Below are 12,983 nucleotides of genomic sequence, written 5' to 3' on the forward strand. Positions count from 1 at the left end.
AATAGCCACTGCTCTCTTTCCCCTTTCAGTGGCTATTTTTGCCAAACACCATTTCCACTGCTCTGGATTTCATGAACGCTGCCATTTGGAACAGATCCGAGGAATTAGCTGTTACTCACCTTTGCATATGCTGTGTCTTAAACAGATACTCGCCTGCTGTCTTTTATTCTTACATTTCCTGCACTTTTCCCCCACTGTGGAATGTTTTATTTTGTCTTGCTTATTGCAGTTTTGACCAGGGAACTCGGTCTCTTAAAAACCTGGGCTTTTAGCAGCTTTCCTGTTCTTCAGATGCATTTTCTCTGTTGCTCTCCTCGCAGCTTTTTTGTTCGATGACTTGCACTTTCACTATCTCAGACTGTCAGGCGGCAGCCAGCAGCAAAAACTCATTTGTAGAGTTAGAAACATTTGCATATGAAAGTACATATATGCATGTTTATTTACACTCATTCTTACTTTACTTTCTTACATGAGAAGAAGAAATCCAGGGATGGGGAGGGGAAAAAATTACTCCAGATTTATTTTATTTCCCCTTTAAAACAGCTTTTAGTTCTTCTTCCTTTCCATCCTTTCTCCACAAGTGCATATTTATTCTTTCTTGTGCTTAAGCAGAATTAATTAAAAATAGATGAGTACAAGGTTGGGTTATCCCCGTACTAGAAGAGGATGGCAGGATTTTTGGGGGTCACCCTCACACAGACCAGGAACAACAACACAGGAAATCCATAAGAATGTCTCTTAGAAGTTGGTGAATGCTGTCAGGACTGGAAGGCTCCGTGGTGGTGACCCTTGGTGCTAACTGGGCTGCTGCTAGAATATGGAGATGTTCTGAGTTACTGTTGGTTGGTGTTTGTGTTGTTTTTGGGTTTTTTTCCTGGGAACAGGAAAATGAGAAAAGGCAGCCTAGCAAAGGGCATTTCCCCAGAGACCAGGAGATGATTCTGCAAATTTACGGCCTGCAGAGGAAAGAAAAGAGGAGCTGGCAGCTCTGTTGTGTGCTCTCCTACTGTTAAGAGCTACATTTCCAAAAGCTGCTTGCTTAAAATCCTGGCTGTTGTGATTTTGTTACGTACCTTTCTGGGCTCATTCTCAGGCTACATGATCATGTGCATATGGGTGTATTTTTTTGCAGCCTTTGTGTGCTTCTGTAGGATTTTGAATTTCTTTATCCCACTCATCAAAAGTAAGAACCTTCAATTAATACAGCCTTTCTGGAATAAAACATTTATTGACATTTTTAGGTATATATTGTACCTATCTTTATTTTTTTTTTCCTTGGCCACTGCCTGTGATTTGCAAGCCAAACTTCAAGGTTTGCAGAAGGGAATAAGATCTTTTGTTCAACTCCTTTGTAGTCTGATTGTGCTTTTGGATCAATGGATACTCTTCATCCTCAGGACACTCTTGTAGGTTGACCCACCTGAAAGACTTAAGTGAAGGATGCATGCATTTAGAGTATTTTCTTTTTTGTTCCCTCCCCCATCCCCATTGTTGTAAAATGAGTCAGATTCTGACTCTCTGTCTGGTGCCAGTGATAAATCATGAATTGTGGATAAGGCTACTATTTTCCATCACTGAGCGGAAAGTAGTTGGAGCTGCTGGATCTCACAAGGCCTTTCTCTCTGCCTCATCAAACATTTTGTAGTCTCCTCATCTGTTTGTAGTCTAGTTTTTTCATAAAAATTACAAATCTAGCCAAAACATCAGTGTACCACTGAGTCCTGCGTAAGTAATACTTTACCTTGGGTTCAAATCCTTAAATGATTTTGTATATGGATGGATTTAGGTGTATATATATTGGAGAGTTAGTGCATGGTTGGAAGTGTCCCTAAGGGTCATTCCTCCAGTTCACCTGTCAGTACAATGTGAAGATACTTTCCACCAAAATTATTTTAAAATGTTTGCAAACATCTTGTCAACAGTGACAAGTATCCAAGGACAGGATACCCAACAAATAAATGGCATAGAAATGATGAATTGTAGGTTACCACATTCCCTGATTCTGAAAAAAATTAATGTAAAATGGCAACTGCCTTCACAGAACCTGTCACCAAGTGATGAAGATAAATCAGCACTGCTCTTTGCTTCCTACTGACCTTTCTGAGAAAGGAAGCTAGATGCTGGTCTTCCTTAGAAAAAGCTCCTGAAACTTATGAAAGGCTGTGAGTTTGCAGAGAGGTAACTAAGAGCTGAATTTACTCTAAAGAACTTTATTTCTGACCCTTGGTGTATGAGATGGGGGAAAACATCAGGAATTGGCTGCACTTACAGGGCTGCAATAACTTCCAATAATCCATTAGCTGAAAGGAGTTTTGAGAGGTCTGGGTGCTGAGGTTGTCACATACATATATGCATGTTTGTGTCTATGCATAGGTCCTGAATCTCATTTATTTCCTTTCATTGTAGTGTTCAAGTATGTTAGGGATGTTGTAAAAGTGTGCAAATTCTTGAGTTGTTGAGAGCTCATTTTGAAAAAGGCATCATGCCATTGCATTGGGTGTATCTGTTTTCTTAGGGAAAATCCAGTTTGTTTCTGTACTTGCACTGATCTTACAATTATTAAAATTAGATATGAACTCAAAAGTTGCATGAAATAACAAAGTTCATCACTCTTGAGTAAGGTTGATTAATCAGACTATTTTGAGATGCAGCTAGGGAGCAAGTGTTTTAGGGATGCTGCTGCAGTCATCAGAATTTTGAAGAATCCAAATGCAGTATCCCCATTAACAGCAACAAGAAGGAGAATGTTTGAAAAACTTGGCTAGACAGAGGCCTACAAGTAGAATATACATGGTTTATATATTATGATTTTATTATATTCTCGTTCCTGTCTGATTGCCTAACGCTGAGGTATTTGCATGTCTTCCAAAGATACAGAGCCCATCACATCTCTTTTCTTCACCATTTCTCCCTCCAGGAAGCAAGAGGGATGGTGCCAGGATGGGCACTCTGTGCCCTGGGATGCAGGAATGTGGTTGGGCACCTGCTCCTTTAGGAGCACTGACTGAACCTGAGTCCTCTGGGGCTGCAAGGATGAGTTTGAGTGAACTTAGCATGGCATTGATAAATTAACTGTGCATCAGTCTTATCCCAGTCCTTCACACAGGGCTGAATTGCTGAATCCAGAGTAACCCTGTTCATTTATAGATTAATACAGTTCTTTACTTTTTGCAAACAATGGCCACTGGGATTTGGGAAGTCAGAACTCTTTAGCTTGTATTCATTCCCACTACGTGTAACTGCTCTTGAGTGAGCAGGGTAACACTTAAAAAGTGTAGCCAGAAGAGACAGGATGTCTTGAAGCAAACTTGAGACTAACATCATCCTATTATACCTACTTTGATTTATTTTTGGACTTATTTTTTATTTAGTTGTTCTTACTAGCTAATGTTATTTTAATGTTGATTGTCAGGAGAAAGGCTCCATAATGTCTTGGTTCAAGTCAGTTGTGCCACGTAATTTCAGAGCTTCTCATCTTGCATGCAGAATTTATCCTGAGTTTGTCTCTTATTTTTTAAAGATAAATTATTTATTTTCTTAGCATTCTTTAGAAATAGAACATAGTTTTTGGAGTTGAAGGGATCAGAAAAAAATGCTAAGGTGCAAGTCTCATAGGGTATGTTCTGAGGATTTCTGGAGGACCTAAAAATGAAACAGCATAGTTCCTCTAGGATACACTCCAATTTCTAAACTCTCACTCTAAACCTTTGCCATTAAAAGGATCAGTGGGTAACATATTAATCCTATATGTCTCTAAGGTAATCCAAGGAGTTATTAATGCAGTGAATTGTTTATCAGATAATCATTTGAAGTTAAAAATAAAATGTGACAGCACTTCAAAGGTTGTTTTATGAGGTGGTCCTTTTTAATTTCTATAGTAAAAAAATCTCATTAATCATTTACTGGTATCTGAACAATTTAATAGAGCTGTGGATGGAGGTAAATTTACTAATATATTTTACTTAGATTTCCACAAGCCCTTGGCAAAATTATCACAACAGGCTACTAAAGAAATTCAAATGTAGTTTTACAAGGAAAACTTAGGCCCCTAAATACATACTAAAGTAACTTTATTCAAGTTATAGGCATTAATAGAACTTCTAATCTTGAAGCTTTGCTTAATGCAGTAGGAATTTACATTTTCTACTGGTAAAATCGCTCAGTTCCCTTGTTTTCGCTGCCGAGCACGTGCAAAACCATCTTGACAGCTCCAAGCTGCTAAGCCCCAAAGAAAGACATAAAATAAGCATTTTCTTGCAAGTTTCCTCACAACTGCCTGTCAGCTTCAGTTTTGCATCCCAGCAACGAATTTCAACTCACTTTATTTTACACTGACTATGTTTATCAGAATTTATTTTATATTCTTGGTAGGATACTGAAGGAAGATCTCAGGGCCACATATTGCTGCCCAAGTGTTAGACAGCATTTAGCATGACCAGGGTCAGAAATTAAAACCTGGCAGTTTTTAGCCTGGTTGCCTTTGAAGTTAGCTTTGTGAGATTGTGTTGTTTATTTCTCTGTACATTCAGCAATTCCCCCAAAAAACTTTGGGACTGGGTTTCAAGCAAATTTGAAAGATGAGCTGAAATCTCAAGATAAATAAGGTCTGTGACAAACTGCAGCTGTACAGAGGACAAAGCATGTAATGAAATGCCTGTGCCGAGGCAGAGGCAGGTGGGTGCAGCCCTTGCACAGCACTGAGAGCCCCCAGCCCCATGGAGTGGGCTCAGAGATTTTTGATTGAGCACAGCACATGCCCTATAGACAGTGGGCCTTGGAAGAGAACCTGAGGTTGTAATGGCAGAAGAGACTTTAGGAGACAAGGAACTTAAGTCTATGAAAACAGTCAATCAAACCCCACCTTGTTTTTTAAAGTTCTTACAGAACAACTCGGTTCTCTTGCCCTGCCTCTTCTTCCTCCTTTTGGCCCTGAACACCTTTTTTCCTCCCAGGATCCCTGGAGTCTGTTACTATCTTTGTATTCCCTTTGCTCTCCTGGCTCAGCATCAATTTCTGTAACTTAACTGCTCTAAGAATCCTGTCTGATTTAGAAATGAGGTCTCAAATATACACCCTGGTGTGAGCCACTTAATGGCTGGCTCTTTCTTCATCCAAGAAGTTCAGCCAGGCTGTTAGGATGTGCTCCTGTCAATAGTTGTAACAAAACTAATTGGTAGATACCCTTTTCCATCCTGACTGGAGAATCTCCTGCTTTGGTATTTATACTCCTGAAACACTTGTGGATTCTTATCATGCCCCCTTGTCAGCTACCTGACATTTTGAAGACCCAGCTGTTGTGTGTGGGAGCTAATGAATCTAGTTTAAGAGAGGCTAACTACAATGAAGCAAATTATTACTTTTTAAATCTATACACACATTTCAAATAGTACATTGCAATGGTTTTGTAATATTCTTATATGGAGTTTTGCAACTGTCCCACAGGTGTGTGCTGCTCTGAAGAACATATGAGAGTTGTATATTTTACAAATCAGCTTAGCTGGAGAAACCAGTAAAAACGCCCTGTCTCCTTTGTCTTCTCTGTCAGATTCTTCCACAAGATGGGTAACTTACCTAGCCTGGAAGTGTTTGTAGTTCTCTGGTCAATTATCTAAACAGGACCCAATTGAGCTGATGTCAAAACAAAGACTACACGCATGTATCATACTGGGCCGTGATAAAAGCTGCTCTTCTACACAACTTCCAGCTTGTGAAACCTGACTGGTTTTGCATAATAGATAAGCCCCAGGAAGTATAAAATTAGTGGGAGTACTTGCAATGTGGCCAAGTTACATTTTTACAGTCGTTTAGAGGTCAGCAGCAAATTGACATCTACACTCAGTCCTGCAGGGAAAGGCTCTGTAGGGACAGAGCTCTCAGGCAAATGTCCATGTGATTTCCCTGTGGCCATATGGAAAAACCTGAGGCTGAAAAAGGGGCTGAGATCATATCTGCAAGCTAGTGCCAGAGTTACCAAGCCAATCTTTCTTGTCATTTATCTGGGGCAGACTTTGAAACCTAAACCCCAACGAAAGATTTTTGAAGAAAAAATCCAGGCCTAAGGTCTCACAGGGCAGGCAGTCTTTTTTTCTCCCAACTTTTGGGTTCTCTTTTTTGTATCACTTAACTTGAAAAGGATGTTTCATTGAGAAAAAGGTTAAACTCCTGAACAAGACTACCAAGTTTATAGATGATATTATCTCTCAAATAGTTAATGTCTCACTTCTCAGTTAAACTATTTTGTTTTTTTCAAACTTGGCAGACTTCTGGGTTGGCTAATTAAGAGTACAACTAGGCTGTAACCAGATGATCTCTATGATACGATAAGCAGCATGTGAGCAGCAATAATAGCAGTAGACTAACTTCAGAATGCTGCAAGTTGCTCTGAGCTTCACCAACAGATTTGTTGATCAGCTCCAGATTTTACAATGTCATTTTTCTTCTTTTACAGAAAAACTGTCACCAGAGCTGGTTACAGCTCACGCCTGCAAATGCAAAAAGTTGTATGGAGACAACAGTGCACAGGAAGACTTGCTAAGCTACAGATTAAACCAATTATTCAGAGAAGATGGTGAGCACAAGGAAAGCTCAGAAACTCAAAAGCAGAGGTTAGGTGCCTTTCTAAGGAGAATAGGTGGAGGGACAAGATTTGGGGGAAAAAACCTGCTGAAGAAAATGTTCCACTTACTGTGAAAACAGAAAAGAAGGAGGGTAGTAAAAGAATGAAGCCTATCTAGTTTCAAAATTGGGCTGAAGAAGAAGAAGTAGTAAAAATCACTACTACAGATGAGATCCATAGATAATCTCATGGGATGTGGAAAGATCTGTACTGTATCCTGCAACTATCAGAAAGCACATGGGGTAGAGGTTTCTTTAAGAAGCAATTTACAGGACAAAGTGGAGATTTGGAGGTGTCCAGCTAGAGCTATGGTTGATGTCCAGGCAAGAAGTTCTCAAAATGTCCTGAATTCCAGGCTTATATCCGTCTGTCAGTGCAGTCTGTGCTACAGCTGCTCAACACTGATGAAGAAACTCTCTGACTCTGAACTTTTTGTTTTCTCCATCTCCTACTGGTAGCTGGTGATGAGGAAAGCACAGTCAGGAGTTCTCATTCTGATGAAGCTTTTGAGTTCTCAGTGCATAAGCACTTGGTCTGTGACACCAAAGCTACTCCTCAGCATCTGGAACAACTCAGGGAAGAATTTTCCTCCAGGTTTTTGGGTAACAAGCTAGGCTGATGTTCCTTCACCTCAGCTGTAAATGAATCCTCTCCCGGCACTTGTATAGTGTGCCATTCCCAGGAAGATTTGGGAGTTTGTTGGCATGTCCTGCCCCTGGCTCACACATTCCCTGGCGTCACTCTGACAGTCCTACAACAATTTATATCCCCAGCAGATCACTTCCTCAAGAAAATATGGCATAGCAGCTCAGAGGGTGGTCGAGGACTGCTCAATACATTCATTTGGATATATGCAGAACTCAAGTGCTCTTTTTCTGTGCCTTGGTGCTTTGCCACCAACCAAAAATTCCCGCTCTCCCTCCTGCTGTGATCTTCCTCCCACGGACCAGCCTTGCTGGTGATTTTGTCTTGCTCCTCCCTTCCCCTGCAAGCTTCTTGCTCTGACAGATTCTCCCTGGGCTACAATAGCTCCTGCCAGGTTCCTCCCAGTCTGTGGTCATGGCTACTGGGGCGGATGTGAGTATACCTGGCCCCAAAGCCACAAACTCTCCCTCTGCACCCCTAACAGCCTGGAAACAGCTTCAAATTCATGAATCCATCCTGCATATAATTTGAAAGTGCATTTTCTTCAGAGGAAAAAATAAATTGCAAGAAGAAAGCCTGTGTTGTTTTGGGAGTGGAAAAGAATCCCTAAACAAGATGACAAAAACACACAGTATATTATTTGGATTACAGTTGTTCTAACCAAATCTTTTTATAGGTCTGACAATTATTAAAAGGATTCAAAAATACAGGACGTACATTTTTTTTCCCCTAGTGTTTTGAATTCAATCTCCATGTTTGCTAGAGATCCTTTTCTATGCTCTTTTTTGCCAAGGTCCCCAAGTAAGATAATGTTTTTCCTGGGGTTTTTGGGGGAGGGCCTTAATTAATCTTGATGAGACATTTCTAGAGAAGGCTGGCTGCCACAAAACCATGGGTGCTACAGAGGCAGTGTTTCTGAGGTGTGGTACTGGTGGGCACTTGTTCTGTAACCTTGGGGGGGATCTTTGCTGGACCAAGTGCATGCTGCTCTTCTCACATCACACCTGTTGTGTCTTCCTTGGAGCATCTGTTCATTGCTATCAAGGGACCCCGGGCAGCTGGCTGCCCACAATGCCAAAGGGAATGTCTTTTATCAGGCTGGGGGGCATTAACATGTGGTTTTCTTGTGGAGATGACAGCAGCAGGTTTCTGTGTATGTTTGTTTCTTCCCATCTTCTTTTTCGTGATGAATTCAGTCAAGGTCTGATTTGTTATATAAGGGGGGGTTTGGTCTTTCACTGTACTGCTTACTGCTGCAAGGAGGGTGCTAGGGAACCCCGATACTCCTGGGAAAGATATCCTGAATTTATTTTACACAAAAGTAGTCTATAGGGTACAGAGCAGAACCAAATCTTTTCACCCTTGTTTGTGAGCTCTGGACAGCAGACCAGCAGGCTGCTGTTGCTCTTAGGATCAATGCTCTGTTATTAATTTTTGGACAAACATTTAGCAGGAGCTAAAGATCCCCTTGTAAAGACTGATAGGAAGAGTGTGCCCTAAAGAAATGGATTTGCCTTCTCTGGGAAGTGAATTGAATTGGAGTCCTCCATGTCCTGGGTGAGAGCTCTTCCCACTGAAGTGCTGTGTTAAGGTGATGGGGAAGAGAAGGTAGGCAGCTTCATTCACTGTGGGAAAGGAAAGCTTGCTCTTTTCACAGCTGTACCTTTGGAAGAAACAAGTAGCTCTTAATCCTCAGCAAAAAACTTTTCTTTGCTTCAAGCTGGATGTGGGCAGAATGAAGATGCACCATTGGAGAGATGGTGCAAAGGGTCTGGATGCCTGTGCATGCAGCAGCAACAGCAGCAGCATTTCCAGGAAAAAACTGACACGACTCTGATGGGGCTCTGTCACACACGGCAAGTAAAAGGTGTAGGCAGAAAGTCTGTCCTGTGGGAAGTCCCAAAATCTTGCCAGAACTTGACATGAGGTGGGTGTGGAGGAAAGGGAGGTTTCCATGTTTTATGCTGAAACAACATATATATTCACGAGTGTCCATGTTCATGGTCTGTGTGGTTGTGCTTGGTTTCACCAACTGTGCATGGGATGGGCTGAGGGATGTTATTCCTGCTTCCCTAACAATCCAGGTAAAAATGTCAACCTGTGCTGAGATCCAGTCAGGCTATAAACACAGCAAGCTGGAAGGAATCCCTGGGAGAAACAGAAAGACAGATCACTTGCCTGCAGATAAACAAGACTGTGGCAAAAATAGTACCTGGTCTCTGGACTGAAAAGCCTGGAATCAGCCTGGTTTGTCCTGTGCTGCCCACAGCTCACAGACAGATGTGACTATGTCAGCCTGAACTGGAATCTGTTACATCTAATTAATTATAATATATTAAACAATTAAAATAATGAAGATCAGGCACAATCACTTTCAAAACAAAGAGATTTAGCAAGATTAGGCTGTTAACACTGTACAAATGATGCCATTAATCTTGGGGGAGATCCAACATAAATGATACAATATCTAGCTAGCTGGGAAATGGTAAACTGGAGATAATATCAGGTTCCCATTGGAAGGGAGCGCATGGATTTTCCCATTCAATTTTGCAACCTTATTTTTAGACAAGAACAAAATACTGAACATATCCAGACATGTATATGTGTGCACATATACCCTAGGTATGATGGCTGTGAGTCACACAACTTGTGGACTTCAAGGAGACAGGGAATTCACAGCTTGAAGTGCTCAGTTAATTATATATACTGCTGTACTTCCTATTTATGTTTGTAAGAGTTATTCTGTTATTTGTGGTCACTTTAGCACTGGGGGACCTGACTTTGGCAACTCCAGGAGCAGAAGTTGTTCTTTGTCCATAAAACAGGTACAGCCCTTCAGGAGATGAGAGGGGGCCTGGGGCCCCATGCTCATTCTTTTTTTGGTTTTTCCAGGATCTCATCATGGCTGTTGTCAGCAATAACACATTTATGACACTCTGATGTTTGTGAGAAGAGCCCACTGTGTGGTTCACATGAGGCCATGTTCCCCCTGGAAACCCAGGTCTGGTGGAAGGTCCTGGAGCCCAGGTACAAAGCCATGGGGAGCTGCAAAATACCCCAAAGTTGTTTGTTGGAGGCCAGACATGGAGAAGAACAATTTGTAACAGCTGCTAATGGAAAAGCAGGTGAATGTGACCAAAAGCCTGGCCTGCACTTCACAGGTAAAATTATTTTACCAGAAAAGGAAATTCTTGTTAAAGAGCCAAAGAACAAAGACATTTGAGGCCTCCTCTGGGAAATAAGGATGAGCAATCAGAACTGCTGGTTTTCTTTGTATAATCGAATACTGTATTCCTGGAGGGATCTTTTTATTTGGTTCTTTGCTCTCTCTGGTTCCTCTCTACAATGTACACAAGCTGCAGTACAGAAAATAGAGATAGTCAAAGAGAGATAACACTGTTCTGAGAGAATTTAATTAATAAGTCCTTGTGGGACTGAATGGGTAAGTATGGAAAGAATGGAGGAAGATGAGCAAAAATAAATCCTATTAATGTCTGACTGTATTAAATATTTCATTGAAAGAAAGCAAAAGATGCACCAAAACAAGTTTAGAGTTCTTGAAAAACCTAAAAATAATATTAGACAATGTCTTTTCTTGTTTCTTTTGATTTTGCTTTAGACAAACTTAGTATTGTTCCACTTTCAAGGGGGACACTTTAGCAATAGACATCTGAAGACCTCAGAAAGGACTGGGGAAACAGAACAGAGGGAAAGACTCCCTCTTTTTTTTAACCACCACCTGACACAGTTGCTCAGGAGACACCTGTGAAGGCCTGCATGGGTGGATGCAGGGTGCACCAAGACACAAATACTGGGCACCCACTGCCACGCAGCAGGCAGGCAGCAGCGCTGCTGTTTAATTTCAGGCTGACCCATGAATGAAAGATTCTTGGCATACTGATCTTGACCTCTCTTCTGTCCTGTCAGCTGTTACTTCCCAGTGCCCTTGGGCTGGCTGAATTTGCTCTTGCTGATGGCCTTTATATACTTCCCTGTCCCGGTGCTTGTGTTGAAACTGGGCTTTTTAGGTTTTTCAGTAGATCTTGGAACTGCAAATTAAAATCACATATCCCTACTTTTACTAAAAGCTTTGCTGAGGTCCAGAAGTTGCTGGAAGCCTGATGCTTTTTACCATTTACTGGCTGTGAATTATGTAGCTACCCATATTTTTAATTTCCTTTCATTTACTTGTGTGTGCAGGACCTCTGTCATGCCCAGCAGGAAGCTCTCCCCTGGGTACAGAGAGGCAATTCAGCGTCTGTGCCAACCCCAGCTTGTAAAAGCCTGGCAGCTCTTGACAAACAAAGCCTAGAAATGTTGCTATTAAAAGCATTTATTGAATAAATCCATATGTGACAAAATGATAGCTGCAAAAAGCAGTAGAATTGTTTTTTAATGGATAAATCTTATTTGAAAGTTAAAGCTGAGCTGGGAAAGCTCAGAGAACAGTCACCTGAGGATAGAGCTTTGAGCAACGTGGGAAAAATTAGAACCAATATGAACAATATAGAGGATAATAGATTTGAGAACATCTGCTTTGAGTGGAAGCTTTTATGTAAAGAAAAGAAAGGATAAGCCTGGATTTAACTTTGGTATTTGAACGTTCTCACAAATAGAGACAGCAGAACAAGCCCTGGTTGCCTTTAGCAGGCCTGCAGCAGTCGGAGCAGCAGAAGCCCTGCCCTGCCCAGGGTCCTGCAGCTGCACTGGGCAGGGCTGTGCTCCCAGCCAGGGCACAGCTCCCAGGCACAGCCTGCTCTGCACCTCGGCCACAAACCCCAGCTGGGCTGTGACAGCCTGGGTGCTGAGGGAGGCAGGGCAGGAAACCTCCCTACAGGGCAGGGAGAGGAGCAGAGGAACCCTGATTGTGTAAAGGCTCTTGCAACAGCTGAAGAGCAGCTCTGCTGGAAATCCAAAATTACCATGGGACACGATCTTGGTTTTATGTCTCTGCTTAAAGTGTCTTTGCTTTGGCCTTTCCTGCGTGCTCAGAACTTGGTCTAGACAAGAAGCAGCAAAAAAAGAGTAATTGTTCAAAAAGACACATTGGGACAGTATTTGGCCATAAATTCCTCCCCCCCACCCCTCCCCCCCAACATTTGCTATCTGAATTGTTGCTTAGATACTGAATAGAATTAGTCCTGATGGGCTTTGGGTGGGTGATGGAATATTTCCTGTTGAGGGATGGGAAACTCTTTCTAAGAACTGGCAGTGGCAGATGTGGAACCTAGAGGTGCAAAATATCCTTCCTGGGAAGAAGGAGTCTCCAGCAAGGACAGACAGCTCCTGTGACTGCTGCTGACATTCATGAATGCAGTATGGGAGTACTCAAAGTGATTCAGGAATTTCTTGGTACACATAATATCCACATTAGGAAACTGTTTTGTATCAGTTCAGAGATGGTCTAACTTGTCCAGATGCTTCAAAGAGGTTATTGGAGAAACTACGAAAACAGCAAATCAGGATTATAAAGGTTTTTTGAGAGCTAGATAGAAATGACAGGGAGGACTGAAAAATGTTATGGAAGAATGAAAACAAATAACATCTGAAAGTACAGCATCAGAAATGAATCTGCAGAGAACTCCTAGATGAATGTCACACGTGAACTTGTATTTAGAGAAGATACTTGAGAAGCAAGGAGTTCAATCTAGCAAGGAACAGATTTTTCAAAATCAGACATAGGGAAACAGTAAGAAGCACCTACTGTGTTTGGAATGTTACA

Source organism: Geospiza fortis, unplaced genomic scaffold (genome assembly GCF_000277835.1).
Source record: "Geospiza fortis unplaced genomic scaffold, GeoFor_1.0 scaffold200, whole genome shotgun sequence".
Classification (NCBI taxonomy): Eukaryota; Metazoa; Chordata; class Aves; order Passeriformes; family Thraupidae; genus Geospiza; species Geospiza fortis.